The 21,380-nt window shown below is 47.0% G+C and overlaps 1 pseudogene across 1 annotated transcript; it reads left to right on the top strand.

The window, feature by feature from the left end:
- Positions 1-1,979: 1,979 nt before the first annotated feature.
- Positions 1,980-20,878, top strand: Apol3-ps1 (apolipoprotein L3, pseudogene 1; annotated as a pseudogene). Its single transcript, XR_005487611.1, has 7 exons — positions 1,980-2,063; positions 2,322-2,402; positions 5,111-5,144; positions 12,583-12,609; positions 13,508-13,634; positions 14,123-14,234; positions 18,516-20,878. The product of XR_005487611.1 is annotated as an apolipoprotein L3, pseudogene 1 (transcript).
- Positions 20,879-21,380: the final 502 nt, after the last annotated feature.

Genomic DNA, 21,380 nt, shown 5'->3' with positions numbered 1-21,380 from the left:
CCTGAACCGGGCAGAGTGGACCGCAATTTCCCTTTGTGCTTCCAGGCCCCTCGGGTATTGTTTAACCTGGATGCTGTGGCCGAACTGGTTAGTTGAACACTTATAGGAACCTGGTGTTGGGCCAGTCCTGGTGTGTTGGTTTCTACCTATACTTCTGGGAATCTTTGTTGTCAATCTGAGAGACAGTGCCACTGTATATTTTGGTTGGAGGCAGGACTTTCAGCTAGAAATTTTTCTTCTGACAGTGCAGGACACCAAAGTTTTGCAGGGCATGTGTAAGTCCAACTGTGTCTCATCATCAGAGGTGACGGTGCCTTTCAGTTTGTGCAAAGGATCTGGTCTCTCAGTTGGTTCTGTTGTTAAACACCTTTTGAGCTGCCTGCAGCCAATATCATCGATCTGAGCCTTTACATTTTTCTAACTTTAACTGTTTCCTACCATCTGGGCCCGACTGGATGACAAAGCAAATCTCGCAGCAGCTGTTCTTGATCTTCCTAAAAGGACCCTGCAGAAATTATTTAAAGTCCCCTTGGTCAGTCAGTGTTGGACAGAAGGGACAACCCATTCTGTCCAGGTTGCACGACCCAGCAGTGACCCTCACCCCATGATTCCCAGGGTGGTTTTTCTACTTTTTGCAGAGAATAGTACGTTTTGAGTTCTCCAGTTATGCAGATCACTTGTTGGGAAGGGCGAATCAATTACAAAAGAGGAAGAAGCAGAACTCTTTTGCCCAGCGGAATTTTTCCCATTCCCTGAGGCTGGTTATAGAAGGTGGGGGGGTCGGGAGGGCAGAGTCAGTGTGGGACTTGGGAAGTATTTCTCCTCCCTGCGTGCACTCTGCTCAGATGGCAGACCTCCCCCCTGCATAAGAGACCCATCCCCTCCCCACCTCTACATAGGGACTAGGTCTGATTCTGCCCATGAGCGGGGGTCAAGCAACGAAACAAGCAATTGCTCTGGGAATGGGAAAGACGAAGGTTTGGGGGAGTTCTCTGGGTGACCTGGCAGAGTCAACAGAACTCAAGTCTGTTGACAGACACATCATAAGGTTGGGGTGAGATGGGGTCTCACACTGAGAAAGCCACTTGTCAATACAGAGAAATAGAACTGGCAGGAACACACAGACAGACACCCAGAGAGACACAGTAAAGAAAACCAGAGGTGGCTACCACACACTCATTATTCATACATCTGAGCAGACCAGAGAAGTCTAGGGATGTTTCCCACAGATCCTGGATACTGGCTCAGTGGTTTTATCAAGCCTTTCTTTGTGTCCTAAACAGAAGGTGCCTTGACCAGACTTACCTCTAGAAGTGACAGACGAGATGACTTTCTAATTGGTTCCTTTGGGGGTGGAAGTGTCAGACTCTTCTGAACTATTAGGTAGAGGTTAATCAAAGGGACCTGAAACATCTCAGTCACACAACCTAGGGGATCCTTGGACAGTACACTCTTCCCTGATCTGGGAATACCTGTGGGACTTGCAGAAATATTACAGGATATCTACTAGAGAAACTACTGAGACATGGGGTAGAGACAATAGACAGTATGTATTTGCCAGCCAGCAATAACAGCAGGGTTCAGAATCTCAGTGGAGCTTCACACTTTTTTTCTTAGGCTGAGCTGTTAAGCACAAAAACCATATCCTAGGTTGTCACGCTTCTATTAACAAGAACAGTTAGCCAGAAATGGAACTGTAAAACCAAAAGAGCAAGGTCAGTACACTTAGACATTTCCCAAGACCTATGGACTTTGATGGACTAGGTCTTCGTTTTCATTGGTTTATGTGGTGCTGTCTGTGCACTGCGGTTTACAGCCTGGATGGTATTTCCATCATGGAGTCAGTTGTGCTTAGATCTGAGGGCCTACTAAGTTCTAGGAGCCTATTACACTGAGAGGATGTGATAGTTAGTGTTCCAGTTTCAGAGGTCCTGGTAGGAGAACCCGGGAAAGCAGGTGTCCTGACACTGTGCCCGGCCATGATCAACATCAACAGGACCCAGGAAGTCGAGGTGGTCCTGAGGCCTCAGGTGCAGAAAGAGGACCTGAACAGAGCCCAGGAGGTACAGGAAGTGTTCTGAGGAGGGTCCTCTAGTCTGTAGAAGGACTCCTACAGACTACAGAGACCCTTACTTGAAATGGACTCAGCCACGGAGAACTTAGAATGACAGGCCAAAAGTCACTCCTTTGAGTGGGTCAACAGGAAGTGTTGGGTGAAGCTATAGCATTCAGCATGCTGCAAGTTTCCTGTGCTGTTTTGGTGGTGACTTTGTTGTAAGTAGGGCTTTCTCTTTCGCTTTGTGCTTTGGGTGTATAAGCAGCAAATGGCGTTTGGTTATGACTTGGATGCACAGATGATCCCTGGACCCACACAGCTGAGTACTACCTGCCGAAGATTCCTGGTAAGTTGGGGAATTAAGCTTTCCTAACTGCATACCCCCATGGTGTTGTATTTTATAAAAAGAGGCAAGGACAGTTTTATAGAGCCAAGTATGGTGAGGTAGGAAGGGTGCTTCAGTAGGCCCATGCTGAGGCATCCCTTCTCCCTGAGGTACCAGCCATAGGTCAGATATTGTATAGAGTTCGTTTGGGGACATGGGAAAGCATGGGAAAGGGGGTTAAAAGGGAGTAGAAGGAGAGAGAGAGAGAGAGAGAGAGAGAGAGAGAGAGAGAGAGTGTGTGCGTTTGTGTGTGTCGGAGATAATGGTTTGGGTTTAGTTATTAGGAATGGGGGAGGGCTGGGGATTTAGCTCAGTGGTAAAGCGTTTGCCTAGCAAGCGCAAGGCCCTGGGTTCGGTCCCCAGCTCCGAAAAAAAAAAAAAAGAAAAGAAAAGAAAAGAAGAAGGAATGGGGGGTTTATTCATAGTGTTTGATGTCTGAGAACAGTTAATGAATTTAGGGAAGTGAGGGAAGTAGAGGTGATAGAAGAGAGAGGAGATTGTGGGCCCCAGGTGACCTTGAAGGAACAGAGAGGGGGTGAGGGTGAACACGCAGAGCAGAAGCTATGAGAGGATCCTGTGCTGAAGTGAGAGCCTAGGTGTGTTGTTACCTGGGTCATGGAATGCAGAATCTGGAAGGAAGTGGGGTGAGTCCTAGAGGATGAAAGGGCAGCTGGAAGAGCTGTTCTGCCCGTCTGTCCGTCCATGTGACTTTACTGATAATGGAGGAGTCTGTCTTATGTGGGCTCTGACAGGAAGGAGCTGCCATTGTATGAAAGTGTAGGCAGAAGCAGCTAGAGGACCCTCTTGGGTAGGAGAGGGTGGGGTGGAAGGCCTTTAAGAGTTTTAGATGTCTCAGGAAGTTAGACTCCAGAGAATCAAATAACCCTATCAAAAATGGGATACAGAGCTAAATAAAGAATTCTCAACTGAGGAATATTGAATGGCTGAGAAGCACCTAAAGAGATGTTCGACATCCTTAGTCATCAGGGAAATACAAATCAAAACAACTCTGAGATTCCACCTCACACCAGTCAGAATGACTAAGATCAAAAACTCAGGTGACAGCAGATGCTGGCGAGGATGTGGAGAAAGAGGAACACTCCTCCATTGTTGGTGGGATTGCAGACTGGTACAACCATTCTGGAAATCAGTCTGGAGGTTCCTCAGAAAATTGGACATTGAACTACCTGAGGACGCATCTATACCACTCTCGGGCATATACCCAAAAGATGCTCCAACATATAACAAAGACACATGCTCCATTATGTTCATAGCAGCCTTATTTATAATAGCCAGAATCTGGAAAGAACCCAGATGTCCTTCAACAGAGAAATGGATACAGAAAATGTGGTACATCTACACAATGGAGTACTACTCAGCTATTAAAAACAATGACTTCATGAAATTCATAGGCAAATGGATAGAACTAGAAAATATCATCCTGAGTGAGGTATCCCAGTCACAAAAGTCACACATGGCATGCACTCACTGAGAAGTGGATATTAACCCAAAAGCTCAGAATACTCAAGATATAATCCACAGACCCCATGAAGCTCAAGAACCAGGAAGACAAAAGTGAGGATGCTTCAGTCCTTCTTAGAAGGGGGAACAAAATACTCAAGGGAGGAAATATGGAGACAAGCTGTGGAGCAGAGACTGGAGGAAAGGCCATCCAGAGACTGCCCCACCTGGGGATCCAGCCCATATACAGCCACCAAACCCAGACACTATTGCTGATGCCAAGAACTCTCTGCTGACAGAAGTCTGATATAGCTGTCTCCTGAGAGGCTCTGCCAGAGTTTGATAAATACAGAGGCAGATGCTTGCGGCCAACCATTGAACTGAGACCAGGGTCCCGGGTGGAGGAGATAAAGAAAGGACGGAAGGAGTGAAGGGGTTTGCAACCCCATAAGAAGAACAACAATATCAGCCAACCAGACTACCCAGACCTCCCATGGGCTAAACCACCATTCCAAGAGAACACGGGGATGGGCCTATGGCTCCAACTTCATAGGTAGCAGAGGATGGCTTTGTCAGGCATCAGTAGGAGGAGAGGCCCTTGGTCTTGTCAAGGCTCGATGCCCCCATGTAGGGGAATGTCAGAGAGGAGGGAGGGAGTGTGTTGGTGGGTGATGGAGCACCCTCATAGAAGCATAAGGAGATAGGTTTTTGGAGGGGAAACAGGAAAGGGGGATGACATTTGAAATATAAATAAAAAATTCCAATAAAAAAAGAGTTTTCGATGGAATGTAGGGGATCTGAGGAACACCGAGGCAAAGAGGTAAGTGTAGAGACTGCAGTGTAGCGGCCATTCCTGGTTGTCAACCTGACTCTATCTAGAATGAAATACAATCCAGAATTGGAGGGCTCACCTGTGATCCTGATCTTGAGGCTGGGAGATACAAGTTTCTGACCTGGATCTTGGTGTGGTGATCTGGAGGCAAAGTGGCTATGAATCCCAGGAGACTAAGGCAAGGAGATCTCTGAGTTCAAGGTCACCTGGGACAAAGCAAGTCCCAGATCCAGACATGGTGGTGCACACCTTTAATCTGGGCCACTCCTTCTGCTGGAGACCTACATAAGGACATTGGGAAAAGGAAGATTCTCTCCTTTGCCTGCTTACCTTGTGGAACAGAGCAACTGCTAGATCTTTGGACTTCCATTCACAGCTGCTGCTGACCATTGTTGGCCATGAGGGCAGCGGTCAGGAGTGAGATGGGCTTAAGGGTTGGCATGAGAGAGAATCCTAGATCGGTGACTTGGGGAAAGCTGAGCTTTGGAAGGAGAGACCTGGTGACTTATGGAACTGAGGAAATTTAGGAACGAGGCAGGATCAGATTGGCTAGTAAAGAGGGAAAGCCTGCAAAGGAGGAGGGCATCTACACACTGAAGTGGGGGGACAGCCCTGGTCAGTGTCGGGACTTTAGTGTCAGGATCCATCTATGTAAAGACAAAAGGCTTGGGAGTGACACCCAAGAGTATGGAGAGGAAATCGTCTTTAAGATTTGGAACTGGAAGTGAGTGGTGTTGTCAGGGATAATGGAGAGGATAGCCTAAGGGTTAGAGACTGCTGGGTGTGGAGGAGCAGCAGCAATGGAGGAAAGGCCCTGGACCAAGGACGAGATTCCAGTGGATTCTGACTGTTAATAAGGGAGAGGAGCTGAGAGGTAGAAACCATTTGTATAAAAGGAAGTGAATGATGGATGTGAGGCCTCGGAGGCTGGCTGAGGGTAGGGGGACTGGGGTTGGAGATGTAGGTGGAGGGTCTTTGATGTGCTTTGAGAGAAGGGGAGCCGACCCCATAGGAACCGAGAGAGACTTTTAGACTGGTCTTGAATTATTTTCAGATCAGTCGTTATAGACCTTTAATACTTTATTAGACCTGCAGGAACTTCCTCGAGATGAAACCAGTTGGCAAGGCGAACTGTTCATAAGAGACTGACTTACAAGGCAGCTGTGTGCGGTTGTTAAAGCCACAGTTGGTCGTCAGTGGCCTCAGAGATCTGTGAAGGGTTAATTTGAGTAGGAAGCATAATTTAAATGGCACCAATTAATTGTACCAATTAAAATGGCAGGGCCTCACTTAGTCGGTGGTTGGGGCTCCCATGGTTCATTACAGAAGCAGCCGGTCTTGCATTGTCAGAGAAGAACCGCATTTCATCTTCAGATGTCCCACAGAGCTGTAGGCCCTCAGCTATCACACCCAGCTCTGAGCAATTTTTCCTATAGAGGAGGAACTTGGGAAAACTGTACTTAATCTGACGAGGCAGAGACCGACAGTGAACCCAAAGTGTCTGTAGTTTGTTCAGGTTCCTCTCGGCAGGTGAGGCACGGGCTGTTTGTCCAGTGGTTAGCATCACCACAGTCCAGGTAGAGTTGTTGGTGTAGTGTCCCATCTCTTCTCTTTGGAGACCTTAAAGTTCTCTCTCTCTCTCTCTTTTTTCTTTTTTTTTTTTTTTTTTTTTTGGTTCTTTTTTTCGGAGCTGGGGACTGAACCCAGGGCCTTGCGCTTCCTAGGTAAGCGCTATACCACTGAGCTAAATCCCCAGCCCCTAAAGTTCTCTTTTTAGGACGCTTGTCTGCTTGTTGTGGGGGGTGTTTTGTGAACATTTTAAATGCTGTATTCGGCAGATCTCTGAGGAGTTTGAAGACTTAAGTATGTATTAAGTCTACATCATTTCAGGTTTAAGCTTGAAAAGAAACACGTGGACAGTTAAATAAATGCCTATTTCTGTAATTAATCATGATTATAAGTCTAGCTTGGAGCCCGTTAAAGATTTAGATTATTTGTAAGGTGACATATTAACTTTCATGTCTTAATTATGTTCAACGGTTTACAATGTTAACGCAGCTTTAATAACATTAAGATTTCACAGCTTTATCCCCGCCCAGTTTGAGCCATAGAGTTAAAGATTTAATCAGATCTTTTAGCATTAGCATAAACCATAAATGTAGTAAACTTTTGCCAATAGAGAACATGTTACAGTTCCACACAGGTCTGTTGGCGCTTGTCAGAACAGGACGGAGTTAAGTCTAGGAAAATGGATGCCTTGACTGGCCTCACACCTTAACAAATAATGCCTCACATAGAATAGAGGAGATGAGGGGGAGGTGGGGAGCAGCAGTCAGCCTGGTGGTTTTGGACCAGAGCCCAGAGTTTACAGTTTTGACCATGGGTCCCGATCCTTTACTGAGATGAGCTGGGACAAAGAAGCACTGAAATGGACAGCAAGTCCAAGCCTGGGCCAGAGGAGGGAGGCAGCTGCTTGTTACCTACCATGTCAACACAGAAGTCCAGCTTTCACCTCAAAGGGGGTAAGACGTAGTTCATTCTGAAGCCAAACGGGAGGTGCCAAGGCCCAGGAACACAGGTTTGGGTTACCCCAAAGTCCTTCTTTCAACACAGTCACCATTTCAGGAAGCTTTCATAGGAAGAGGACGCAGAACATCATAATCAGCATACTTAACCAATCAGAGAGAGAGAGAATACAGAAAAACTTAACCAATGAGAGGAGAGAGAGAGAGAGAGAGAGAGAGAGAGAGAGAGAGAGAGAGAGAACAGAAAAACAGAAAAATCTCTGTCACAGGCCGTAGATGCCGTCTGAGGATGTCTTAAACTAACAGTTGGTGAAGGTTAGTGATCTAAGTTATTACACCTGAACGTTTTATATCCGTTACTCAAGGGATGTTACAGAGGTGGTGAAAAATGGCTACTCGGGGCACTAAAGATGGTCAGAGACAAATGGGCTTAGGCTCTTGACATTCTGTCCTCTCCACCGTCATCGAAGTTCTGATGAGCTAAGGAGCGTCTTGGAAGGTTCAGTTGGGGATTCCCTCTGGAAACTGTTATTTGCACCATGCACATTTGTGACTGAATGTTGAGTCATAGACCATGCACCCAGAAGCCAGGCAAGGGGACGGGCAGAGCAAGAGAGTGATCCAGAGAGTCCCACAATCAGTGCCGCTGAGACCACAGAGGTGCATCCAACAGTGGCAGATGAGAAGGGTGTGAGGTAGCTCCTCTGGGTGGGTTTGAGAAGAGGGCTAGACTGAGGGTGGTCCCAAGGGGTGGCTTGTCCGGGATGTCCTCTGGGTCCTCAGCTGCTCAGCAGGGGTGACTCTCACGTGCCTTTATGAGCTGAGAGTATCAGCCCAGAGCTTCTGGTTGCGACACACCTGGGGACAGTACATACTGCTAAGAACCCCTGTGTCCCATCCACCTCAGCTGGGAAAGATTATTTCATAAGTAGATAATTCTTCCCATGCTCACAGCCACTCTAAAAGGGAAGAACTCTTGCCCCACGTTAAGCATGTGATATAGGCGCTGGCCCAGGTCACAACTTCAGCAGCCAAGAGATGAATTTGCACCCGGATAGAATTTAGTTTCATTTTCCTTCCTTCAGCCCTAAGCAAAAGAAGGGCAGGAAACCCTTCAGAAGGGCCCACCCAGGGGTTGAACTAAGTGCCAGACTGCCTGATATATGACTAGGGAACCTGAGAGGGGACGCAGCTGTTTTTTAAGATGTTCTCTTTTCTCTCTCCTTTTGATGTCCTGTGAGAATGGAAAGACTTGAGTAAGGCAGGGGCTGGAAGTCACATACCTGTGATCCTAACTGGGAGTTGCAGGCCTAAGGTTAGAAGTCCAAGGTTCTCCTAGACTTCTTAGTTAAGGTTTTACTGCTGTGAAGAGACACCATGACCAAGGCAAGTCTTATAAAGGCAAACATTTCATTGGAGCTGGCTTACAGGTTCAGAGGTTCAGTCCAGTATTGTCAAGGCAAGAGCACGGCAGTGTCCTGGCAGGCATGGTGCAGGAGGAGCTGCTAGTGGAATACTAGCTTCCAGGCATCTAGGATGAGGGTCTAAGTCCATGTCCACAGTGACACACCTATTCCAACAGGGCCACACCTTCTATAGTGCCATTCCCTGGGCCAAGCATATTCAAACTATCACAGCTACATAGTGAGTTTGAGGCCAGCCTGGGCTATATGAAACAATGGGGTTGAGGGAGCAAGAGAGGGGAACAATGGAAGAAACCGAGACAGACAGGCACAGAAATTACTAGAAACACTCAGAAAACTGACGAAGCCAGCAGTTGGAGGGCATAGCCCCTTCAACCTTTCCTCCTAGCTGAGCAATTCTGTGGGGTTTGCTTTTCTGCATGGCCCAAGGCTCAGATGATTCAGACTACACTGACTTCCTGAGCTAGACTGGAGAAGCCAGCTGGGAGCAGGTGGCTTGTGGGGCCTCTCTTGGGATGGGGGCTGTGTTTCAGGGATGCCTGGAGCACTGACCTGGAGCACTGGAAGGTGTTTCTGGTGAGAGCTGGGTTGGGCATGGTGAAAGTGGAGGACACATCAGTAGGAGGGGGTACTGGATGAAAGGTAGAAATTTAGAGATTCAAGGGAGGAGCCTGCAGTCCTGAGCCCTGGGCTCCTTGCCCAGGGAAGGTGCCAAGCAGCCACTGAAGAGGTGAGGGTTTGCTGAAAAGCTCCCTCTGCCCCATTTAGAGAACCCGGGAAGGGAAGTTCCAGCCTGGGCTTTCAGCTGGTCAGGAGCAGGCAGGACAGGACTCACCTACACTTCTTATCTGGGAGGCACTCATTAGAGGGGCTCACATGTGAGTGACCAGCAGGAAGGTTCACTGTACACAGAAAGACCAAGGGTTACACTGAGAGAAGGTGTGTGTCTGTGTGTGTGTGTCTGTGTGTGCGCGTGTGTGATGTATACATGTAAAACCCAGAGAAAAGTGTAAGTGTAATGCATATGTGTGCTTGTGTGTGTGTGTATGCGTGTGTGTGTGTGTGTGTGTGTGTGTGTGTGTGTGTGTGTGTGGTATATACATGTAAAACCCAGAGAAAAGTGTAAGATGTTTCATCAATTACACTCCAATTATTTTTTGAGACAGGATCTCTCATTGACCTGGAACTTCCTGCTTTTACTAAACTGCCTGGCCAACTGCCTCCAAGGACCCTCCTCTTCCTGTTTCCTTAGCATGTGCCACTGTGCCTGGCTTTTTACATGCCTGCAGGTAATCCAAATGCAGGTCCTTGTGCTCTGTATTGACTGAGCCTTCTTTCCAGCCCCACTCACTCTTCTCAATACCCCCCCCCCGTGTGTGTGTGTGTGTGTGTGTGTGTGTGTGTGTGTGTTTCCATATCATATTGTCCATACTAGGAGAGTGCATAATTACTGAGACACACCCATACTAAGTAACATAAAGGTATATGACCAATCTATAGAGGGGACAGCAGTGGCTTTTGCATTATAGACTCAGAGATCTGTCTGCGTCTGCCTGCCTAGTGCACCACCTACACCACCCGCCAGCTTGAGTGGTGTGTGTGTGTGTGTGTGTGTGTGTGTGTGTATGTGTGTGTGTGTGTGTGTGTGTAAATCACAGCCTCTTTTCAAGTTCCCTGATTCTACTAGAGCCATCTCAGCATATCTCAGGGACTCCTCCTCTGAGTGTTTCTCCTTTCTGAGACCCTACACTGCCCATTCATGTCGCTCCTAAGTAGAAAGACTAAATGGACACCAGAGGACAGATATCATTTCTGAAGCATTTTAGTTCAATCGTGAGCTCTTTGATTTTTCTCCTCCACTCTTAAGTTGCTATGAATACCCGGCAGGGCACCGGGATGGTGAACCTCCCTTGCTGTCCTCTCTGCCTCCCTGTTAGAGACTCCACCTAACAGGCCATTCCTCCAGGCTGTCTGCCATCTTTCTGTTCTCTAGACAGCCTCTCCTCCCACTGTGGCTTATTCAGCTTTCTTTCTACAGTTTACACTTCCAAGTATTAGTTCAAGCTGCTGATCGGGGCTTCCCTGGTTCCCTTGGCAGCCTGGGAGTCAAAGCAAGCAAGGTCTTGTGTCTCAGAGGCTGCATGTGAGGCAGTCTTCACCCCTTTCTAAATGTGTGACCCTGGATGAGTCACTTCAGGTCTGTTTTCCTCACCTGTGAACAGGAACAAGAGTAGCTCGCACTGAGAACAAATGCTTCAGTGACTAGGTGGGAGAGCAGTCCTGAGGGAGAGCTGCCATTGTCACCAGCTCTCACCATAGCAACAAGAACATTCACTGTCAATTTAGCCAGGTCCCAGCAGGCAGAGCTGCTGCCTTCCCTACACTGCTAAACACGGTTTCTTTCCTTCCTCTGTTTCCAGGGGAATCTCAGTACAGTTTCTGTTGGTCTATGAAGTCACACACACACACACACACACACACACACACACACACACACACACACACACTCTTCTGGTGAGAATGAAGGAATGAACCCCCTCACACACGGCCTTTGTTTAGATGTGAATGCCCTTTAACCCAGTTATCCACTTAGACAAACATCGTATGAAATAACCTCAAATGCAGGCACTGACAGGAATGAGAACATTCTCTGCATTAGTATTTGCATGTGATTAGGAAAATCATGAGGTCCAAGAGTCACAGAGAAGAGCAGGAGTCGACAGTAGCACACTGCAGGGCAGGGACCAGGCAGGACTCCAGGGCCTGATGGGACAAGGATATCATGGAAGCAAGGAGGGTGTGGTCCTTGGAAGCCACAGAGGACCCCAGTGAATTTGCTAAACTGAGGACCTGATACTTGGTACAAGGCAGTGCTGTGGATACAGAAGAACCATTTATAACATAGGCATGCTACAATGCACACATGTAATATGAACAGGAGGGAGTGCAGTGTGTTTTTAAATGGTGGAGTTTGCTCATCAGAAAGTGGATGTGGATTAGAAAGTCCCAGATTCAAGGCCTCACTCTATCAATACTGAAAAGTCACATCCATTGTGTGTAAGGACTTCATTATGTATGAGTAAGGAGTCAAGAGCATCATGGAGAGTAAGGGTTGTGGCTTGGCTAGGAAAGACCACCACAGGCTAATATATTGGATGCTTGGTCGTTAGGGTGTGGTGATACTTGGGAGGAATTAGGGCATGTGGTCTTGTTGGAGTGTGTCACTAGAGGTGGACTTTGAGCTTTTCTCTCTCTTCCTGCTGCCTGTGGATCTGGATATACAACCTCAACTTCCCTAACACCCTGTCTGACCCCATGCTCCCCACCATGACCATAAATGGGCTAAACCTCTGTAACTGTAAGCAAGCCTCAGTTAAATGCTTTCTGTATATGCCCTGCCTTGGCCATGGTGTCTCTTCCCAACAATGCAACAGTGACTGAGAGAGTAAGTATTCAAAGTAACAATGTAACAAATTCAAAGTAACTGTGTAATAAACACAGTTTCCGCCTGCAGAGGCCACCAGAACATTCCTCCCCATCTCTTTCTGAGAGTCAGTCCTTTCTCCACGGCTGTGTTCTCACCTGATGCCTTCTCCAGTGTCCCCAACAGAACAGCAGTCCCCAATAGGACAGTATTCCTCTGCCTTGCTGGGGAGAGAGCAGCAGGGCTGGGATCACAAGACCAACGTCATTAAATAGCAGTGACAGAGCCCAGGGAAACAAAAAAACTGTGGGTCAAGTTCTTTGGTCCTTGGCAGTCACTGTTGAAAGAACTGTGCGTCCCAGATCCCTGATCACTAAGCCGTCCCCATTCTATCTCACAGGGTACCTTTTCCTCCTGTAGCCTGGACCCTGGTGAGCTGAAGGAACACCTGTCAAGTCCTCTGCCTGACTCCTAGACCTAGCAGCCATATTGGGCACTCCAGGTAAGCAGTCTTGTTCTACACAGCCTGTGAGTGCCAGAGCCTCTGCGCTGAACTCCTGCTGGGGAATCAAAGATACAGATGAGAGACCTGTCTTAGGATTTTACTGCTGTGAGCAGACACCCTGACCAAGGCAACTCTTATTAGGACAACATTTAATTGGGGCTGGCTTACAGGTTCAGAATTTCAGTCCATTATCATCAAAGCATGGCAGCGTCCAGGCCAGTCATGGCGCAGGAGGAGCTGAAAGTACTACACCTTCATCTGAAGGCTGCTAGGAGAAGACTGGCTTCCTCGAGGCTAGGAAGAGGGTCTTAAAACCCACACCACAGTGACACACTTCCTCTAACAAGGCCACACCTCCTAAATAGTGTCACTCCCTGGGCCGAGCATATTCAAACCACCACAAACCCCAAAGGGAGCCGAGAGAGTTTCCTAGTCCTAGGTCAGAGCAACTCCCCTTCCTCACTTTGTCTTGAGTAAATTCCCAGGAGTCACCTCTTCCATACCCAGCCTGAAAAATGGAAGCCAGAAAAGGAGACAGAGACAGAGGAAGGGAGGGAGAAAGGGAGGCAGGGAGGGAAGGAGGCAGGGAGGGAAGGAGGCAGGAAGGGAGGGAGGAAGGGAAAAAGAGACATTAGAGTCGACTCTATTTCATCACTTTCATGGTGGCTTACTCTCATTCGAGCCTGGGGCACAGTCCTCGGGGAAGCAGTACATCCTGCTCCAACCCAAGCCATCCTGGAACTCACTCTGATGAGAAGCCTGGCCTCGAACTCACAGAGATTTCCCTGCCTCAGCCTCCCAAGTGCTGGATTAAAAGCATTTACACAGCTTGTCCCTTACTCATTCAAACTCTTGTGCATAGTCCTCTAACCATATACATTTCCTTCCCATCTAGAGGAGAAATGCTTCCTTGAGACTCTGTTTTTCTGCCTCCTGGATACGAGGAGCCTAGAGAACCTGCAGCTCCTGCTGACTGAAGAGGAATCCTGGAAACATTTTGTGGCAGGAGTTGGTTTGTCCAGGTCACCTCCCTGAGGGACGCCTGCAGTAGCAGAGTTCAGGCCTGGTTGGCTTTTTCTAGGCAGGAATACTCTTCCCAGACAGACCAAGTACTCAGGGTTCAGGGTGTCTCTTCTCAGCAAATATTCCCCTCTCCATGTTCTCTACCAGGGAGAGCCTCTGGTTGAGGGGAGATGGCAGCAGCCACAGGGAACAAAATTATTCCTGCCATTGCCGTTCCTGTGACCATGGGAAGTTAGTTTATTACCTTCTTCTTTATTTGGTCACCATTGACTGGCACTGTGAGAATAATAAGATAACACATGTGGGGAGTCCAGCATATGGCCAGCACACAGTAGGCAGCCTGCACGCAGTAGGTGTTCATCAAAAGTTAGCTTTTCAAAGTTTTTTAGTATGTTTGTGTGCATGTGAGTGTGTGCGTGTGTTTTGCATGTGGCTGAGTTTATGTTACAAGCAGTCTTCCTATATCAGTCAGTCTCCCCTATTACAGGGAAGAGGAAGATGCCTGGTGGGAAGCTCTTGTTGAGAACTTTGCAGATCCTGATGAAGAAGAAGAAGAAGATGAACTCCAAAGAAAGTGACCTTCTGGACAAGAAAGAGAGGTACTCAGGCAAAGACTCAGTGAGGCCTTTTTCTCTCTACATGGGAAGAGAAAAGAACAGGGTTAGAAGACAGTGCATAAGAGTTTAAATGGATCAGGGACAAACTGGTTAAGTATGTGTCTGAGCACCTGCCACTGGACCACTTTTAATGATGTCACCTGTGTTAGTGACTGAGTTGTGTCCCTAAACTCATTGGAAAAGCCCTATCCCTAGTGACTGTATTTGGAGATGGAGAATTTAAGGACCCACAGTATTGAAATTAAGTGAGGGCACGTGCGCGCTCCCTGAACCATAATACAATCAAGTTCATAGTACATCAAGGCCCAGAGAGGACACCAGATCCCCTACAGCTGAGCTACCAGGTGTAGGTGCCAGGACCTGAACTCACTTTTTCTGCAAGAAAACCATACATTCTGAATGAAGGAAAATAACAGTGCCTTTCTTTGCCTGGAACTCACCATTATGACTAGAGTGGATGACAGCAGGAGTGCTGCGGTAATTTTTACTCCCAATAAACCCGTATAAAAACACACTCTCCACTTACTATATTTACAAGCTGTTAGCCTAGATTGAGCATCTCCATCAGCACACCAGCCTACCCCCCAGCTAAGACACCCTTGCTACTTGCAATTTCTCCCACCCCCCCATGTGATTCTGCTCCAACCTCTCTTCCTCTTCCTCTCTCCTCTAGACCTTTTACTTCCCCTGCCCAATCACAGGCTCTCGCCCTTTTCTAACCAGTAAAAATGGGCAAAAGCTTCCCATGATGTCACCTGAGTCCGTGACAAGTGCTCCTTTGAAGTAAACTGCTTAGTTCTTGAGTAGCTGAGCCAGCTGAGGGCCACAGCCAGTTAATATCTCCTAGTGGCTTCTGAAAGTCATTGAGTCCTCAGTTGGTTTCTTCTGATTTGTACCTTTTATGGCCTAACCTTTTGTAGGCAAATTCGATATCCAAGATAATTAATCCCTTCTTTGTATTTTTCAGGAGTGATTTACAATCCTCAGCAAGGCAGGGGGTTTTTTGTTTTTGTACTTTTTTTTTTTTACTTCATCAAGCATTCTTTCCAGGAAACTTATATCTGAATGAGCCAATAAGATATCATCCATATAATGGTAAATAATGGATTAAGGAAGTTGTTTGGGAAATATCTCCAATGGCTGTTGTACAAAATATTGGTAGGGCTATTAAACATTCTTGGGGCAGGTCCTTCCAGTCTTTTTATTGGGTGTACTGAGAAAGCAAACCTGTCCTTATCATGTCCATGTACAGGAATTGGTGGGAAAAAAACACAATCTTTTAGATCAATCACTATGATAGGCCATTCCTTAGGCAACAATGGAAGGCAATGGGATTCCAGGCTGCAGGGAACCCATTGGCTGAATAATCATATTAATGGCTCTGAGATCTGTCAACATCCTCCATTTGCCAGATTTTTTTTTTAATGACAAATACCAGAGAATTCCAAGGTCTGGTGGACTCCTCTATATGCCGAGCCTCCAGCTGCTCCTGGACTAGCGCCTGAAGTTTTTCTTTTGTCATAGACCATTGGTCAACCCAACTGGGTTGTTCAGTCACCCACCTTAGCAGTAAGGCTGTTGGTGTTTTAACAGGAGCTCCCGGTGTAAAGCTGACTTGTCAGCCCCTGCTGCCTCTTGCTTATGGACAGACTGGACAGTCTGTAACTGCCTTTGGAAACATTGCTCAACATTTTGATTTTTTTTTTTAATTAGGTGCCTGACCGGTTTTCTGGCCAGCCTGTGAAACTGAAGGGATATTAATTTGTGTTTTCCACTGTTGCAACAGATCTCTTCCCCATAAGTTTATGGCTGTATCAGCCACATAGTGTATAGGGAGGTGTCGATTCCTTAATTGGTTCTTGACTGTGTCAGAAAAGGAGGTGGAAGCTAACTGCTGGGTGAAGGGGAAAAGGTGGGACTAAGGGACACAGAAAAAAGTTGACGGACCAGGTTTGGAGCAAGGACAAAGCAGCAAACATATAGGTCCTGAGACCCCCTAGAGTGTGTAGCCCCTGCCTCAAGCAGGAACCGGGGAAGAAGGAGGGAGCTAGTTGATAAGATTAGAGCGGGAAACTTTTTGACCAGCCATTGGGTTATCTGGCTAGTTCTAAAACAACGAAACTGTCTAGTACTTTCCATTCGCTACACTAAGAAGGGCAGGAGGAGAAAGTGGGCAGCCAGGGTGGTTGTGGGCAGCTTGGAAAAGCGAGCTGTGAGGGGATGGGATTGGGGAACGATCACAGTTCCAGGGAAAAATGACCAACTGGCCATTGGCAGAGCTACACTGGGAGCTCGGGCTGGCTCTGGTCATGATCTGGGAACTAAGCCAAGAGCCTGGCTCTGGATAAAGGAGCAAGAGTGTTTTTAAAATTCCAAGTAACAATGTATGGCCTTAATTTTCCTATAGAACCCTCAGGCCCTGTACATTTAAGTCATCTAATTCTTTGCTTTCTTTGGAATAAAGTCCCAACTCCTTGAAACTGGATGCCTACTTCTTGAAGTGGCCAATCTGAAGGCCAAGATTTTAGGAATAGTGGTGACACTGGATCCGGTATCAACCATTTCTTCAGTTGCAATGTTGTTTACCAATACTCTAAGCTTGGACCTTTGATCCTCTATAGAAATTTGCCAAAATATTTGTTGTTGGTCCCTTTTTTTTTTTTTTTTGGTTCTTTTTTTCGGAGCTGGGGACCGAACCCAGGGCCTTGCGCTTCCTAGGCAAGCGCTCTGCCACTGAGCTAAATCCCCAACCCTGTTGGTCCCTTTTTAAGTTCTTTGAATTGTCTGTAGAATTTGCCTTGACCTTGTTATCTGGTCTCACAAGGTCTATTTTCAGAGTGGTGGTGTTTAATTGTCTTGAGGAAGAGAAATCTGCCTGTCTGGCATTGGGGCTGGGCCTTCACCAAATACACTGTCCCCATGAGTGACTGAGGTCTCCCTTCCTCCTGGAAGTCCTTGCCTTCAGTGTCTCCTTCCTCTGGGTCAGAGTGACAGCAAAATCCCCATCTTACTTTGCCTTTCTCAGGCTGAGAATTCTTCATGGAAGTGCTTGGAAACCTACCTGTTCTGACTTCTCAATTTTACCTCCTTCTTTTTTTTTTTTTTCTTTTCTTTTTCGGAGCTGGGGACTGAACCCAGGGCCTTGTGCTTGCTAGGCAAGCGCTCTACCACTGAGCTAAATCCCCAACCCCAATTTTACCTCCTTCTGAAGCACTGAGATGCCTTGGGAATGGGGCCACATGTGAATGGGGATTCCCCACATGTGAATGGAGGGTCCACTTGTGTTTCTTTACCTTCACTCAGTGCTGGGTTTTGAGTGGATGGATCTTAGCTGTGAGCATCTCCACCAGCTCAGGAGTACACACCACTGCAGGCCAAAAAAGACCTCAGGCTTCAAAGAATGCCCTATCTCTATTAGGGATGTGCAACTTGCAGAGGCTTGCAGCGCAAGGGTCCAGACAAACATGGACGCTCCTGGCCAGCAGGACAATGTAGGGCAGACAGGTAATGTCCCAGGTCAGACCAAGAGATGGCTGTTCCTAGGAGAGTGCCCTCTACAGCAAACACTAATGTTCTTCAAAATATGGGGTTATTTCTTTTTTCCAACCTCACCTCTCTTCATTTAGAGTTCCTAGGGAGAAGTACTTTGGTAGTGATGACACTGACATTGAGGGGAAGGCTCCTTTATTTATTTATTTTTTTTTTTGGTTCTTTTTTTTGGAGCTGGGGACCAAACCCAGGGCCTTGCGCTTCCTAGGCAAGCGCTCTACCACTGAGCTAAATCCCCAACCCCGGAAGGCTCCTTTATTAAATGTCTAGCAATAGCAGGGTGTGCTGGAGGGCACCCTAGAGAGGCAGCTCAGCGATGAGGAGCACAGCCTGCTCTTCCAGATGACTGAGTCAGTCATCGCCCAGCCCCCTCACAATGGCTCAGAACTGTTGGAACTCCAGTCCTAGGAATCCGATGCCTTCCCTCCTCTGTCCTCCATGGGCCCCATGGGTGAATATGGTACACAGGCACAATGCAGGAGAAGCACTCATATACATAAGATAAAAAATTAAAGGTCAATTATAGATGGTTTTGAATTCATTGGTCCTTAGGAACTGAGAATGGCATGGCTTGTCGAGCATGTGCATCATGGTAAGGAAGAGCTTATAGAGTTGTAACATTCTGTGCTTCAGCGTGAATGCTCTGTGGTTTCCACAGCACAGATCTTACTTTACAAGCTGTCTTCCTCACTCAGCTCAGCTCTCCCGTTACAGAAAAGAGGAAGATACCTTGAGGGAGGCTCTTGGTGGGAATACAGCTGATACTGATACAGAAGATGAAGACCAACTCCAAAATGACCTGTGGCACCAGGAAAGGTTCTTGGAGGCTTATCCTCAGGTGAGGCAGGAGCTCGAGGATCACATCAAGAAGCTCCACGCCCTGGCAGACAAGGTTGACAAGGTGCACAGGGACTGCACCATCTCACAGGTGGTGGCCACCTCCAGCAGTGCTGTGTCTGGAGTCCTCACAATCCTTGGCCTGGCTCTGGCACCTGTGACAGCAGGAGTCAGTCTGGCACTGTCAGCCACTGGCATGGGGCTGGGAGCAGCAGCGACTGTGACTAGTGTTTCCACAATCATTGTGGAAAAAGTAATCGTGGTGTCTGCTGAAGCTAAAGCCAGCAAGCTGGTGCCAACCAAAGACACGATGAACGGCATGAAAGAAGTTTTGGAGCAGAGTGGCCCCAGAATTGTTTCCATATCCAAAAATTTGATAAACTTTAAGGATAACATTCAAGCCATCAAACTGATCAAAGCCAATCCTCACCTAGCAACTAATGCCAAGTTTCTCATGACCGCAGGGAAGACATCAACCCAAACCACTAGACAGGTGAAGGAAGTCTTTGGAGGTACAGCTCTGGCAATGACCAAAGGAGCCCGGATCATGGGTGCAGCCACTGCAGGTGTTTTCCTCATGATAGATGTGGTCAGGCTTGTGAAACACTCGAAGCATTTGCATGAGGGAGCTAAGTCAGTGTCAGCTGCAGAGCTGCGACAGCAGGCTCGGGACCTGGAGCAGAAGCTGCAGGAGCTCAACCAGGTTCACGACAGCCTGATTCAGTGACCGCTTCCCCTTCAGTGCAGCTCAGAGGACTGGGAGGGAGTGTGGTGGACAGAGCCGTGAACACATGAGAGGCCCTTTTAGTCTCCATACTGCCTTGCAGTTCAGCCAAGTGGGCCATCACAGTGACCATTCTTTTCTCTCTGACTCCTTCAGAGCTACACTAGGACAAAATGTAGAAGCTTTCTTAAGAACCCTGGAAACTTTGCAGGTGGATTCATAGAATTGATCATTTCTTCCTCCATCACTGGTGGCAGCCTCGTTCCATTGCCACCCAGAAGACGGTGAAGGAAAGAATAAATACAAAGCCAAGGGAAGTGGCTGTCCCATCACCCACTCAGAGGGTACTGTGTACAGGCTGACAGCCATGCCATGCCCAAAGAGGCCTCGAGTGGGATAACAGTTGTGAGATCCTCAGGAAACAGATCCAAGCATCGATCGCCTGATCAGCTCAGGGCAGGATGCTGTGTGTAGACACAAACATCAAATGGCCTTAGAACTCATGGAATATGGGCCACCTGATAGCACAACCAGGATTGGTGTGCCCTGGAGAAGCAGAGCCCTGAGGACTACGCGTCCTGAGGACTTCTTGCTGTTTTCCCAGTCTCCATGTCCTTCCTAATCCCTGTGATGTGTGAAGAGTCTAATGGGGCTTGCAGCCCCTCAGTGAGCAGGATCATGGGCACACAATAATAGGGTTTGACCTTTTTCCAGCATTGCTGCTGGAGCAGATTAATGATTTGCTCGCCACCCTGGGAAAGAACTTTGAAATGTAGGTTATTAGCAGTGACCACCACACTTACAAAGAACTTGGAGATGGGGAAATTAGGTTAAGATGTTTTTTGCTAGTGGCTCTGATGTAAAAATTCTAGAATACAGTTTGAAGTTCAGAAAGGCACCCTCTTAATAGCTGAGTTAGGGATATTTTATGGTCAGGGAACATGAACAATAAAAGGCTGCTGTGAGATGCCACTCTTGCTGTAACAGGGCTTGTGATCAAGGTGATGATTGATTTCTTATACCCATTTTTGCCCTCAACTTCCTGATGCAATCTAATAAAAAATTGATGAGTAGATTATTCATGCACTCTGAGAATTTAAGATAGAAATGACTGATTTTTAATATAAATGTTTAGATTTGTGGCTCTGTCAAGATTTTTATAAGACTGCCTTTTAAGATAAATAACAAAGTAATTGTTTCTTTCTAACTGCAGATTGTAGCCTTCCAGGAAAAAACAAAGGGCCTGAGAAAATGATCTTGCTTGCTTACACTTTGTTAAGCTATAAAAAGTTACTTAGTTACAAATGTTGTGGGTTGTTGGGAATAATTTGCTTTTTCTTCACCTGTGATATGTAAAATGTTTTTTATGAAAAAGGGATATACTGTTTCTTTGTAATCATTTGCTTAAAGATTAATAGAATATAGTCACATTGTAATTTTTATGCTGCTTGAAAGAGTTTGCTTGGATATATAAGATGTGGAAGAAAAATAAACTGTTGGAGCTTGTTTAGCTTCACAACTCTGTGTGTGTGTGTGTGTGTGTGTGTGTGTACGTGCACTTGTCTGTCTGTGTGTATCTGCATGTGTGTGCATGTGTGTGTATGTGTATGTGTGTATATGTGTGCATGTGTGTGTCTGCATGTGTGTATGTGTGTACATGTGTGTGTGCATTTGTGTGTTTGCATGTATGAGTGTGTCTTTTGGTATTATGTATGTGTATATGCCTGTGTTTATGCATGCATGTGTGTGTGTGCGTTCATGAATGTGTGCCTGTATGTGTGTGCATGTGCATATGTCTGCATGTGTTTGTATGTGTGTGCATGTATGTGTGTGTATGAACAGGATTCTTTTCTCCCTTTTTATTTTTCTTGCCAGCCCTCAAAGAGTTCAAAGGGTTTCTTCCCAGGCACAGGGAGTTTGGGTCCCACTGAATCAAACTTTATTCTCTTGAGAAAAGTCCACTGAGTGAGAAATCAGCAACTCTATGCCCTTGCCTCAGTTTCCCCTGACCTGTCAAA

The sequence above is a fragment of the Rattus norvegicus genome, chromosome 7 (assembly GCF_036323735.1).
Source record: "Rattus norvegicus strain BN/NHsdMcwi chromosome 7, GRCr8, whole genome shotgun sequence".
In the NCBI taxonomy this organism is placed as follows: Eukaryota; Metazoa; Chordata; class Mammalia; order Rodentia; family Muridae; genus Rattus; species Rattus norvegicus.
This window is presented reverse-complemented; position numbering and strand designations above follow the sequence as displayed.